Here is a 12,021-nt window from a genome sequence, read left to right as displayed (position 1 = left end):
TCAATAAAACCTGTCATTATTCATATACATATCATAACTGCGCGCAAGCAACCAAAGCCGAAATACTTTTCCTCAAAGACCTTTACAAAATTTAAATTAATAATTTAGACTTCTTCGTATCCTTATCCCTCTGCTCTGCAAGCCATTTCCTTCCGCTCTGCATCACTGCCACACCCGCCTCTTTCACTAGTTGCCCTTAAAAATCCTACTGCAATGACAATGCTACTTGCAAACAAAGATCACATTGCTTGTATTCAGAATCTATGTTCCATAACATGTCGATTATCGAAAATTATTGTTTTTACAAAATTTAGTGTACACATATGGAATATGATACAACGAAAGAAAACAGAGCTTACACAACGTTTCTTGAATACCAAACATAAACTAGAAAACTTACAGTTGCACTCGTCACTACATCTGTTCAATAAAATATAAATGCGGGCACTGATGGTGCCCTTGACACACAGCAATGCTAATAAATAAACATTGGTTCGATGGAAAAAAACTCATTACATGATATCTATGAAAATGGGGCCTCTCGCATAAAAATGACAATGAAACCATTAAGAAAATGCCAGTAGCAAAAATTTCTCTACCACGTGTAAAAAATCAAACACTTGTTGTGATATACGAAATAAAGACCAACTTACAATTCACATGAGCACTTACTGCACCAAACAAGAGAATGCCGCAAAGTATCGTTGAATTATTCTTCTGGAATACGGCACCTGTTACGGTGATTTATGATGGGAATGACTACTGATTCTCTTTCAAGAAACATTTTCTGGGTTTGTGACCGCATTCCCAACGTATAAAACTACTGACGTTTGTTTCCCAGTTGCCAATGACCTTCCTCAGTCTTGGTACTCGCGCCGCGGAATTTGAATCCCCGCCAGACGTTAGGGGCGGCGACGACCCATAGAGGTCTCTGTGCCATCGCGCCGTAAGCTGTGGCGTCTCGCACCTCCTGGCCCACATTTGGAGTGGAGGCGCCACATTGGAACATATGGCTGCAGCGGCCAATAGCGGTGTCTCCGATCGAGTACTTTGAAGCGCCTGCCTGTCGCTCAGCCTGAGCATCCTCGCCAGCACCGCCTCGTTCCCGTTACCCATTGTGGCTTTCGGCCGTCCTTCTCTACCGATGACCTTCTCCTTCACTTCACTCATCTCCTCTCCGAACAGCTCAATTCCCGTCGCTCCGCTATCTTCCTCTACCTCGAACGCGCCTATGACCGTGTGTGGCATTCCGGTTTCCTCTTCAAGCTCCAAACCTCCGCCCTTCCTATAAACTACGTCCGTCTGATCGGGTCCTTTCTTTCCCAATGTCCTTCCTATGTCACCCTTTATAACACGGATTCCTACACCTTTTTCCCCTCCGCCGGTGTGCCCTAAGGTTCTGTCCTCTCCCCTCTTCTGTTCCTTTTGTATACAGCGGACATGCTGCCGCCTTCACCTCCACCCCCCCCCCCCCCCCCCCCCGCCATCCACCTTCTCCAGTACGCCGATGACACGGCATCTTTGCCCTCGCCCCCACCCTGCAGTGCTCGCAACACTTTCTCCAATCCCATCTTGACCGGTTCACCACTTGGTGCAACCAGTAGTTGCACAAGGACAATCCTTCCAAAACCCAGGCGATCGTTGTAGGCAAAACAACCCCTTCCTTCCGCCTCCTCGACTTCTATGTAACCATCTATGGCCATTCTATCGCCCTCACTCCCGACTCCGTCTCCCCAAGCTTCTTTCTGGCTGTTCTTGGGGTCTGGATCCCTCCAGCATCCTCCACACCTGTAAATCCCTCATCCCCCTATCCTCTGCTACGCCCACCCTGCCTGATCTCCGCTCTACCTACCTTTTACAAATCCCTTCAAACCCTCAAACGCCATGTTCTTCGCATGGCCTATCGCATCTGTCTCCCCTCCCCCATGCCGATCCTGTATGACCTTAACAGATCCTCTACACCTCCCGTAAACTAGATCCTCTCTCACAACCTCTCCCACCACCGTCCGCTACCGGGCCTGTATTTCCACGTGCCACCTGCTCTCCGCTCTCCTTACCCTCTCCCAAGGTGGCTTCCGCCAGCTCCACCTCTCTGATGATGCCCTATTCCCCTCCATCTACTGCTCCTATCAACTTTGATCCTCCCCTCCCACTTCCAGTGTTTTTTCCTCACAGCACCCTCACTCCCTTCTGTCTCCTTTCTCTCCCTCCTCACCAACCCCCAATACCTTCATTCCTTTCCCCATCTCCCCTCCCATTGACATCTCTGCTCTCCCCTCTCCCTCTCCCACCACCTTCTTCCCCACTTGGCAGGTCCCTGGACTCGCACACATTCACGCGCTGGAGATAATCGCCATTGGTTTAGTGTATGTGCCGTCGTGTTTGTGATTCAGTGTTTTTCGATGCCCACACTCCTTCGTTCGCAAGTGTCGTCTAAATCAGCAATGTTTGTGCACATTGCCGACACTTTTTTTGTTTTTCGTCTAGTGTGAACGGCTTTATGTTTTCTTAATTATTGTACCTACTGTTTTTTAACCACCATTCTGTTACTTTTCTGTCTGCACTGGTTTTTTTCTTTTATTGTACAGCTTGGCGCTAAAGAGCGGAGTAAACTTTTTCCGCTGCCCCAGCCCAACTTGTATGAGGTGCAAAATAACAATAAAGCTAAAAAAAAGCTCAGCCTGCCAGTCTAACCTTGCGTGCATCTCAGGACATATCGCCTCGTATTAGAGTATTAGACAACGTATTGACTTTCCTGTTTCTATACGAGTGGACGTGGTTGTCTTGTTTGGTTCGTAACACTGTTGTCTGTTCTTGTTTTGTGTCGTAAGCTCCTTCGTTGGCCGTGTCCGTCCTCTTCCGTTGTGTTGTTGTTCGCCTGCCGCTCCGCGGGTCCCGCCGCGTTTCCGTCACTACAACCCCGCGACCGTTCCGGTCGCCGTTACAACATTCAGGGTGGTTTTACCTATCTTGACAGTTACTGACGAGTATTCAGATTATGTTCAACAATCACCAAATCACTCGCAAAATCATATAAATTAACTCCTCATGCCATAAGTCGAAGAGTTGAAAAGTGGAATCGAGCAAATATTCATCTGGTCGACGTCGATATGACCATCACAAGCGTCAAACCACAGAATACCGATTTGTCTCAATTAGCTCTGATTTTTCACCATGCAAGACTCTTTAGTAAGGAATGTACGCAGACTCGATATGTCAAGCCCGCTTCTCAACGACTTCTGAATGCTACCCTTTCGCCTTTACCTAGATTTTCAGTTGTTGCGAGCCGTTTCGCGCCAGAGTCAGCTGAACAAACTACGACCTTCACATGGTGTGCCCTGAGTACAGCTAATCATCATTCGTTCTACTGCCATTGCAATAAGAGCCCATCCTCTTTGCATTGAGTCAGTATTATGCTCCCAGGTCTTTCGTGACGACCATTCGACCATTCACAAAATCCGAAAGCTGATGTTAACCTGCGCGCTAACTTGTTCTGGGGATACTGTGATTCTCTTTCCACCTGAAAAATTCCAGTAACCTTAGACACAGCCAACAGCCATCACATATTCCCACCATTTATCATTCACTGCCTAGCTTAACATTAAGTACCCACAGTACATGGTCGGAAATCAATGAATCTTCGTAAACTTACACACCAACAAGAGCTATGTAAAGGACTACAGATGCAATTCTCTGAGACAGGACGGTCACCAAAGTGCATTACTGTTCTTTCTGTTTAATTTTGTTAGCAGACTGGTAAGCTATGTAAGAAGCGTGAACATCGTCAGATCTTGCGTGAGCGCTGTGGACAACATGGAGACACTACATACTCGTATGATAGCGTTGTCAGTGTCTTACAGAGTTTGAAAGGGGTTTCAGTCTGAGTCTCCATTTGCCTGGCTGGTGGAGCCGTCACAAGCGAGGTGGCGTAGTGGTTCGCTCATTGGACTAGCATTCGTGAAGACGACGGTTCATACCCGCGTCTGGCCATCCCGTGATTTCCCTAAATGGCTTCAGGCAATTTCCGGTATGGTTCCTTATTTCCCTCACCATCCTTGCCTAATCCGAGCTTGTTCTTCGTCTCTAATGATCTCGTGGTCGATGGGGAGTTAAACACTAATCTCCTCCTGCTCTGGTAGAATCATACAACACCCACAGTTGTGGGGGCATTCGGATGTGACTCTGCCCCGATATTGCATTCTCTGGGAACATGAGGGCAGGCGCACTCCTCATCAGTTTTCCGGTTGGTTTTGACCGCCACAAGGGAGGACAATTGTGCTGTGCATCAAGTGCACTGTAAGCCATTCACATCTGCACCTAGCAACCGAGAACAAGTAACGCACTCCCTGCAACGTAGCGTATCATACCACACCGTTGGTTGGAGTCTAGCAGCACCCAACTTTTTGAATTACCATCCCAGACAAAATCATTTTGAGTGGTACCCCAACTGGCAAGCACGGATTGCTTATGGATAGCACCACATTTTGTCCAATAATGAATGGTGGTTTAGCACCACCATGGATCACCATTGTCGGCGCTAATAGCTACGAGGTCTTACGATGTTTAGGACGGGCACAGTAATGTTACTCCTGGCGTCATAGTGTGGGGCTTCAGGTCGCAACTGGTACTGACCGAAGGAATGGGAAAGCAGTATATCGCTGACCTCATGCCTCATCATGTGTTACCTCTCATACAAGAGTATTGTGATGCAAGTTTCCAACTAGACAATCCTCAAGCACACGCCTCACGCTTTTCTATGAACAGCGTAAATGTTGTTGAGGTATTCCCTTGGCCGAGAAGATATCCTTACCGGTCCCCCAAAAGAACACATATGGGACGAGATCGGACGACGCCTCAGTGCCACTGCCAGTCTTATGACTCATTTACCAACTGATATGTTAGCTCCCCAGTCAGAGGAGGCGTAACAGCATACTGATCAACAGCTTCATAGTGTAAACTTATTTGTAAATTTCAATCAGTTATGTAATCACTAAAAGAAGCTCACACACCTGAACCGTGGTAAAATTTGCTGTTTTGAAAAGCACACCGCAGCGCGTAGTGTGAAGCAGTCGCCCTCCATTTCTGACGTTGGCGCCGCTGTGGCAGTCGCAGCTTTGGTGTCTCCCTCTGGTGGAAAAGGGAATAGGTTGCCTGTTCATGTGCAGTTAAGGGGCGCTATAAACTCGCCAGTGAGGGAGTCTGTCAATCTCGGCGATTCTAGTAGGTCGGTCAGTCGGAGTATAGCTAGGGCAGTCTCGCGTCACCAGTTGCTGGTCTGTCTCTCGTTTACATTTGTACGGCAGTTAGTGTCTGTCTGTCGTCGGAGTGCTAGTATGTATGTCGTTTGGATCAAACCTTAAAGTCAGATGATGAGAGTCTTGCCACACCGCCAGTAACAGAACTCAGCTAGTGGTCGCCCGGTCGGGACTGAGTTCCTGCATGTGAGTCTGCGCGTTAGGCCGCCAGTCTGCTCGAGTTGCTCGAGCAACGGTCATTGGCAGTTGGATGGTTCGTTGGTTGGTCGCACACTGGGACACAAGATGACTTGTCCGCCTGGAGCGTCGGCGCATGTGAGGTCGCCACATGAGTCCAGTGGCCGCGCCGTATAGCGAGGCGTAGTGGCTTCGCGGCCGACACGAGAGCAACAGGGGTCAACCCGAGGCGTCTTAGGTCTATCTGGGGCGAGCTGCGACGCCGTGAGACGGGAGATCGGCGTGAATTCCTGCGTCCGTTGAAGCGGCTGGCAGCGAACGGTTCGGGAGAGCGTTTTGGGGGTGCTGTACCAGGTCTTCGCCAGAAATCGCAGTTATTAGAAGCTGAGTGATTAGTGATATGTTGTTTCAATTACTTGTCAAATTCTTCTTGTGTTGTTGGTCAGTCTCTCTTCCCCAGCTTGCTCGTTTGACTCTCGTCCGCATTTTTTAGGCACTTAGTGTCGGTCTGTCTGTCTGTCTGTCAGTATGCCATACGTTAACAGCTGCCTCTGTCATGTTTGTCGGATTCGGTGTTAACGAATACATAGAATTAAGGTAAATGCCGAATTCCTGAAATATGTTTTTATCTTGCCTATCACCTTGCGAGGTGGTATATATGTAATATAGAACATGTTGTATACTTTATGTAAGTCTGAATTTTATGGGTTTTATTGAAATAGTCGTTTTTATAAACTTGCCATCCTTCCACCGTAAGAGCACTTTTAAAAACAAATTGCACTTTTTTCTTAGTGTGAGTGTTTTTACCATCTCCATGCCTCTTACAGGGTGCATAGTTAATGTGTTTGTGTGAGTTGTTAAAATTTTTTTGTTTAAAGTAATCTGGTGTGTTGCAGATTTGCACCAGTGTAGTTTTTCAGAAGTCGTTGTGAGTGGTCATAACTACGGCCGTGTTGAAAGGGGGTGGAAGCTTCTCAGCCCGAAGGCTCCTACTGTAACAATTTTTTTTTATTCTGCCTCTGAATAATTGTAACTTGATATTTGCAGGGTGCTTTTAAAACTATTTTGAAAAACTTCAGGAAAAGATTCACATTTGTTAAATTGTAACTTGATATTTCGAGGGTGCTTTTCTGCTTGTCAATTTTAAATCTGTCTTTGAAAAGGCTTTTACGAATATAATTTCCATTGATTGAAATTTAATTTGTTTCCATCAGTTACTCCTTGGCAATTACTTCCACGCTCACATAGTGTGTTAATGTTCTTGATGAATCGCTAGTAAATAAAGTAAATTCTTTAAGAAAAGAATTTGAAAGTAAATTTCCACGGATCAACACCATATTAGCCCCTTCTGGGCACCTCACAGTGTATATAGGAAAAACGTCTTTATGAGTTGAAAAGAACGATGCGTAATGGTGAAATTTTAATCAACACATCCCACATCCTGCCTCGGGCATGGATGTGTGTGATGTCCTTAGGTTAGTTAGGTTTAAGTAGTTCTAGGGGACTGATGACCACAGATGTTAAGTCCCATAGTGCTCAGAGCCATTTGAACCATTTTTGAACCATCTCACAGGAATGGAAAAGCTGGAGTATCTGTTTGAAAAGATTCTATCGAGGTGCAAGACTCCTCACTTCAGTCAGTGTACTATGTTAGCCTCAACCATGTGAAAGTAGAATATTACCTTGAACGTTTCTCATCCTGTCCATAAAGTGGAAGTGACGTTTTCAAGTATGATAGCGACCGTAACACACTGCCAGTGCCCGGAAACAGCGCTGGGCGTCCCTGTTACTCCGCGGCACGGCGACCCGCGCGCACTGTGGGTACACTCTGTGATGACTGTCTCCCTGCTCTCCGGCAGTCGACCCGCGGCTGTGTTCTGGCGGCTCAAACGCTATTCTGCCCCGCGTTGTGTCACGTGACTAATTGCGGTCGGCCCATTGTGGCGCGGCATGTGTAATGCCACTGAACAATTCTCGCTCCTGATTGCCACCTGGCCTCCGTCGATGTGTCAGTTGTCAGAGGCGCTATTGTCGCAAATCCTGCAGCACGTGAGGCCACACATGAAACGCCCAGCGGTACGCATTACAGGGAACCGAAATTTAGGGCTTCAGCCACCTCTGCGTACAGGTAATTTTTAGAATTTGCCGTCATTAAATGCGTGTACCTAACTCACACCAAATGAAGTTCTCTTTGGGAACAGCAGCAATTTCTGCTTTAATCCTCATTTAATGGCTTCCCTTTACATGACAGCTATATTCAAATTTACCAGTGTTTAGAACTACTGGGCCGCAATTGAAATTTGCTCGACGCTTATTAGCTAAGACCATATTCTCTTTCCGAACAAGTTGCAGTACTTGAATTACTGCGCTGCCACACTGCATGAGAGGTGTCGGATAGCCCTTTCGTCTAGCGAAAGTTACGCCCCTTTACCAAAAACGACCTCCTTGCTTAAATTTTCATAGTGAAAAGTGAATGTACTACCTCACATGTAATAATTCTGCATCGATGTGCGCTTGAAAGGGTGAATTGTCCTTCTTTTTCGTTTAGACACCTGCACCAAAAGTGTGGATGTTGTGGTACCTATCGGCTGTGCAGTTCACCACCTCAATGTTGAAATTGAGGTTGATAGAAATTTTCCTACTTACAATCTGAATGCAGTGCATAAAAATATGTGTCAGAAGTTTTACGAACTGACTCTTGAATCCAAACCATTACAGAAAGTTCATAGGAACATCGAACCAAAAATCCATTGTTAAGGCAGTATGAACGGATTTATTATTCACATCACAAAAATGATAAACTTACCAAACACATTTACTTTGATGAAAGTATTTACTACTCATGACACAAAAATTATACGTTCGCCAAACACATTGTTATTTACAAGTACAACTCTAAGTGAACAATTTTTTCTGGTATACATTTCCTGAGTTTACTGCCACATTTGACCATACACCGTCCCAAAACTCCTAGTGTTTTCCCTATTTGGTCACATCCATTTCGTGTATTCTCCAGCAGAACATCGACACGTGGGTGTGGGAGTTGACTACATCCAGGATTTTAAATCTCCCCAGCGGAAAAATTCCATTAGATTCAAATTTGGCTGCAGGATATGCAACGAATCCCCCTATAGCAATCCAACTGCTCGGAATTTGGTTACTGAGCTTACCGCGAACTACACATGTCAACGGAGGTGGGGAGTCATACTGCCTAAACCACAATCGTAGGATGGCGTCTAGAGTTAAATCGTCGAGTAAATGAGAAAACTAGTGTCTGAGAAACTGCAGATATGTTTGTACAGCAAGACGTTGCAAAAAGAAATAAAAGCTAATGAGATGGCAATGCATGACCATAAACCTCTGATGATGTCTGTCTTGTCTCACTTAATGAGGGTTTCCATATTCTCCATCAGTGAATACGGTACAAGCACTCTGCTCTAACATGTATCGACAGACAGTTACTCTTGGCTTCATATGTGGGTAATGCCTTCCCTTCACATAGACCGCTTTGTAACAGTTGATGGAGCTACATCTGTAAGTAACACCTTCGCTTCGCACAGATCTCATTGTACTAGTTGATGGAGCTACATACGTAAGTAACACCTTCCCTTCACACACATCTTTGTACTAGTAGATGCAGCTACATATGTAAGTAAAGCCTTCTCTTTATACACGCTACGGTCGCAGGTTCGAATCCTGCCCCGGGCATGGATGTGTGTGACGTCCTCAGGTCAGTTAGGTTTAAGTAGTTCCAATTTCTAGGGAACTGATGACCTCAGAAGTTAAGGCCCATAGTGCTCGGAGCCATTTCTTTTCCCTTTACACAGATACCTTTGTGCTAGTAGATGGAACCACATATGTGAGTAACGCCTTCCCTTCACACAGATGTCTTTGTAATAGTTGATGGAACTACTGAGCGAGTAACACCTTCCCTTCACACAGATGTCTTTGTAATGGTTGATGCAGCTACATATTTAAAGCCTTTGCTTTACACAAATGTCTTTGTACTAGTTGATGGAGCTACATATCTGGGAAACGCCTTCGCTTCGCACAGATGTCATTGTACTAGCTGATGGCGCTACGTATGGGAGTAACATCTTCGCTTCATACAGATCCTTTGTACTAGTTGATGGATCTACATATGTGAGTAACGCCTTCCCTCCACACAGAATCTTTTCGTACTAGTTGATGGAGCTACATATGGTTGATGGAGCTACATACACACGACGAAGAAGCCGTTCTTAAAGCTTAGGTGTTCGTGCTTCGCACATTCTCCCATCTGCTACTTTCTTCTAAAAAAATGAGTCCATCACCTGCAACCGTTGGTGAAGTCGTACTGACATCCTTGTATAGCTGGATAAAACGTTACCACTTAGCATAAAATCGACTTGTTCCGGCTTCCTGGGCAGTACATGTAGTAGACGTGAAATACCTCATTGTGATGTGTGCAGATGAAAATTACTTTATAGAGAAGTAACGGTACTCCTGCAAAACAAAGTAATTTGTCATGACCAACAGTAAACTAAAAGTAAGCAAAACTGCACGTTGTAGGTTACACAACGAGGAGTCGCTACTTCCATCATATCTCCCTAACTAAGATTTTCGGACCCATGTGCTTCTGAATTTTTTGTAATATTTTGGTGTGAAGAATATATATCTTAAGTTTTCCGACACTCATGTTTATACAGCCTGTATAGCACCAGTCTCGTACATTTTTCAGACTTGCTCTTAGAGAGTGGAACGCTGTAGAAAGAGTTTGAAGGTGGTTCGAAGAACCGTCTGTCAGGCATTTCACTGTGAATTGCAGAGTGGTGATGCAGGTGTACCAGGCGGTTACAGTTAAAGTGCAGCTACTCTTGAAGGTCCAGTGTGGGATGTGATTACCTTATTGTAGCGAAACTTGGTAGATATGCTAAAGCGTTAATGCGTGACTTATTTACGGTAAAAAAAATAAAAAAAATGTTTTAACTTTGGCTACCAGATGCTAATCAGGTTCTGTACAGCATCTAGTCGACGTTTCTGGCGCTCATATTGAACAAATGGTGTGAGAGGCAGTTGATAATAATAAAACGAATCATGCCTTTCTCATTTGTTTGACCTTTTCTGTCCACATCTCGATTTCAATTCATTACGTAAGGAAACATTTCTATACGTCTTTTTTGTACTAAAAGCACCAGATCTTCACCTAGAGGTCAAAACTGGAACTAATTTTTTTTCCATCGTCCATCTTTTCTGTATTAAGGCATTATAATTTCTACCAAGTCTCACTGCCATACGATGATTACACCCACACCGGATATCTGTGTGTTTCTGTACTCTACTTATAGCCGTTCACTAGACGCAGTTGTAGAGCAATGCAAGACATAGTTGCAGGCTCATTTACTCCCTGATGTGTGACGCCGACCTACGACGAACAGTCAATTTTGATCAGAAATTCGATCATTCAAAATGGGCTTCACTCATCCCTAGCTGCCCAAAGAGAGTTATGGCGAATAGCCGGCAGGTGTGGCCGAGCAGTTCTAGGCGCTTCAATCCGGAACCGCGCTGCTGCTACGGTCGCAGGTTCGAATGCTGCCTCGGGCATGGATGTGTGTGATGTACTTAGGATATTTAGGTTTAAGTAGTTGTAAGTGTAGGGGACAGATGACCTCAGGTGTTAAGTCTAATAGTGCTTAGAGCCATTTGAACCATTATGGCCAATAGTGGGGAGGCGGATGTTACATTGACAGTACGTCATGGTCGAGGCCATTATCAAGTTCTCACCCAAACCCGTGTTTCTGCTCTGTCTGTAATCTTCTCACTGTTGTCGGACAATTTACTATTGAAGCGAAGATATGTTTTATTACTGCCTGAAGTGAGCCCGAGTTTAAAGCACTGAAGTGGCTTTCAGTGAACAAGTTGTTGGGATAACACTGCACATATATGCAGCAGTTTTTTGTTATGGGTGAATGCTGGTATGGTTTTCGTAGCGGCAATGTGTCAGTTTTAGATTTCTTCCTGCACAGGACAGAGCCTGTACAACACCCACAAACAATATTATATTATTTTATTAAAATTCGAGCAGGGTAGAGTAATTAACTTGCAAAAAAAATCAGGTCAGACTAATGTCAGATGTAGACTACTGTCGCTTAATAGTGAAGGTTATCACTTGGTTCTATATAGAAATACAGTTATACAGTGAAGCGCCAAGAAAACTGGTATAGGTATGCGTATTTAAATACAGAGATATGTAAACAGGCAGAATACCGCACTGCGGTCGGCAACGCCTATATAAGACAACAAGTGTCTGGTGCACTTCTTAGATCGGTTACTGTTGTTAGAATGGCAGGTTATCAAGAATTAAGTGAGTTTGGACATGGTTTTACAGTCGGCGCACGAGAAAAGGGACACAGCATCTACGAGGTAGCGATGAAACTGTAACTTTCCCGAACGACCATTTCACAAGTGTACCATGAATATCAGGAATACAGTAAAACATCAAATGTCCAACATCACTGCTGCCGGAAAAAGATCCTGCAACAACGGGACCAACGACGACTGAAGTTAACCATTGAGCGTAATAGAAGTGCAACCCTTGCGCAAATTGCTG

The sequence above is a fragment of the Schistocerca gregaria genome, chromosome 8 (genome assembly GCF_023897955.1).
Source record: "Schistocerca gregaria isolate iqSchGreg1 chromosome 8, iqSchGreg1.2, whole genome shotgun sequence".
Taxonomy (NCBI): Eukaryota; Metazoa; Arthropoda; class Insecta; order Orthoptera; family Acrididae; genus Schistocerca; species Schistocerca gregaria.
This window is presented reverse-complemented; position numbering follows the sequence as displayed.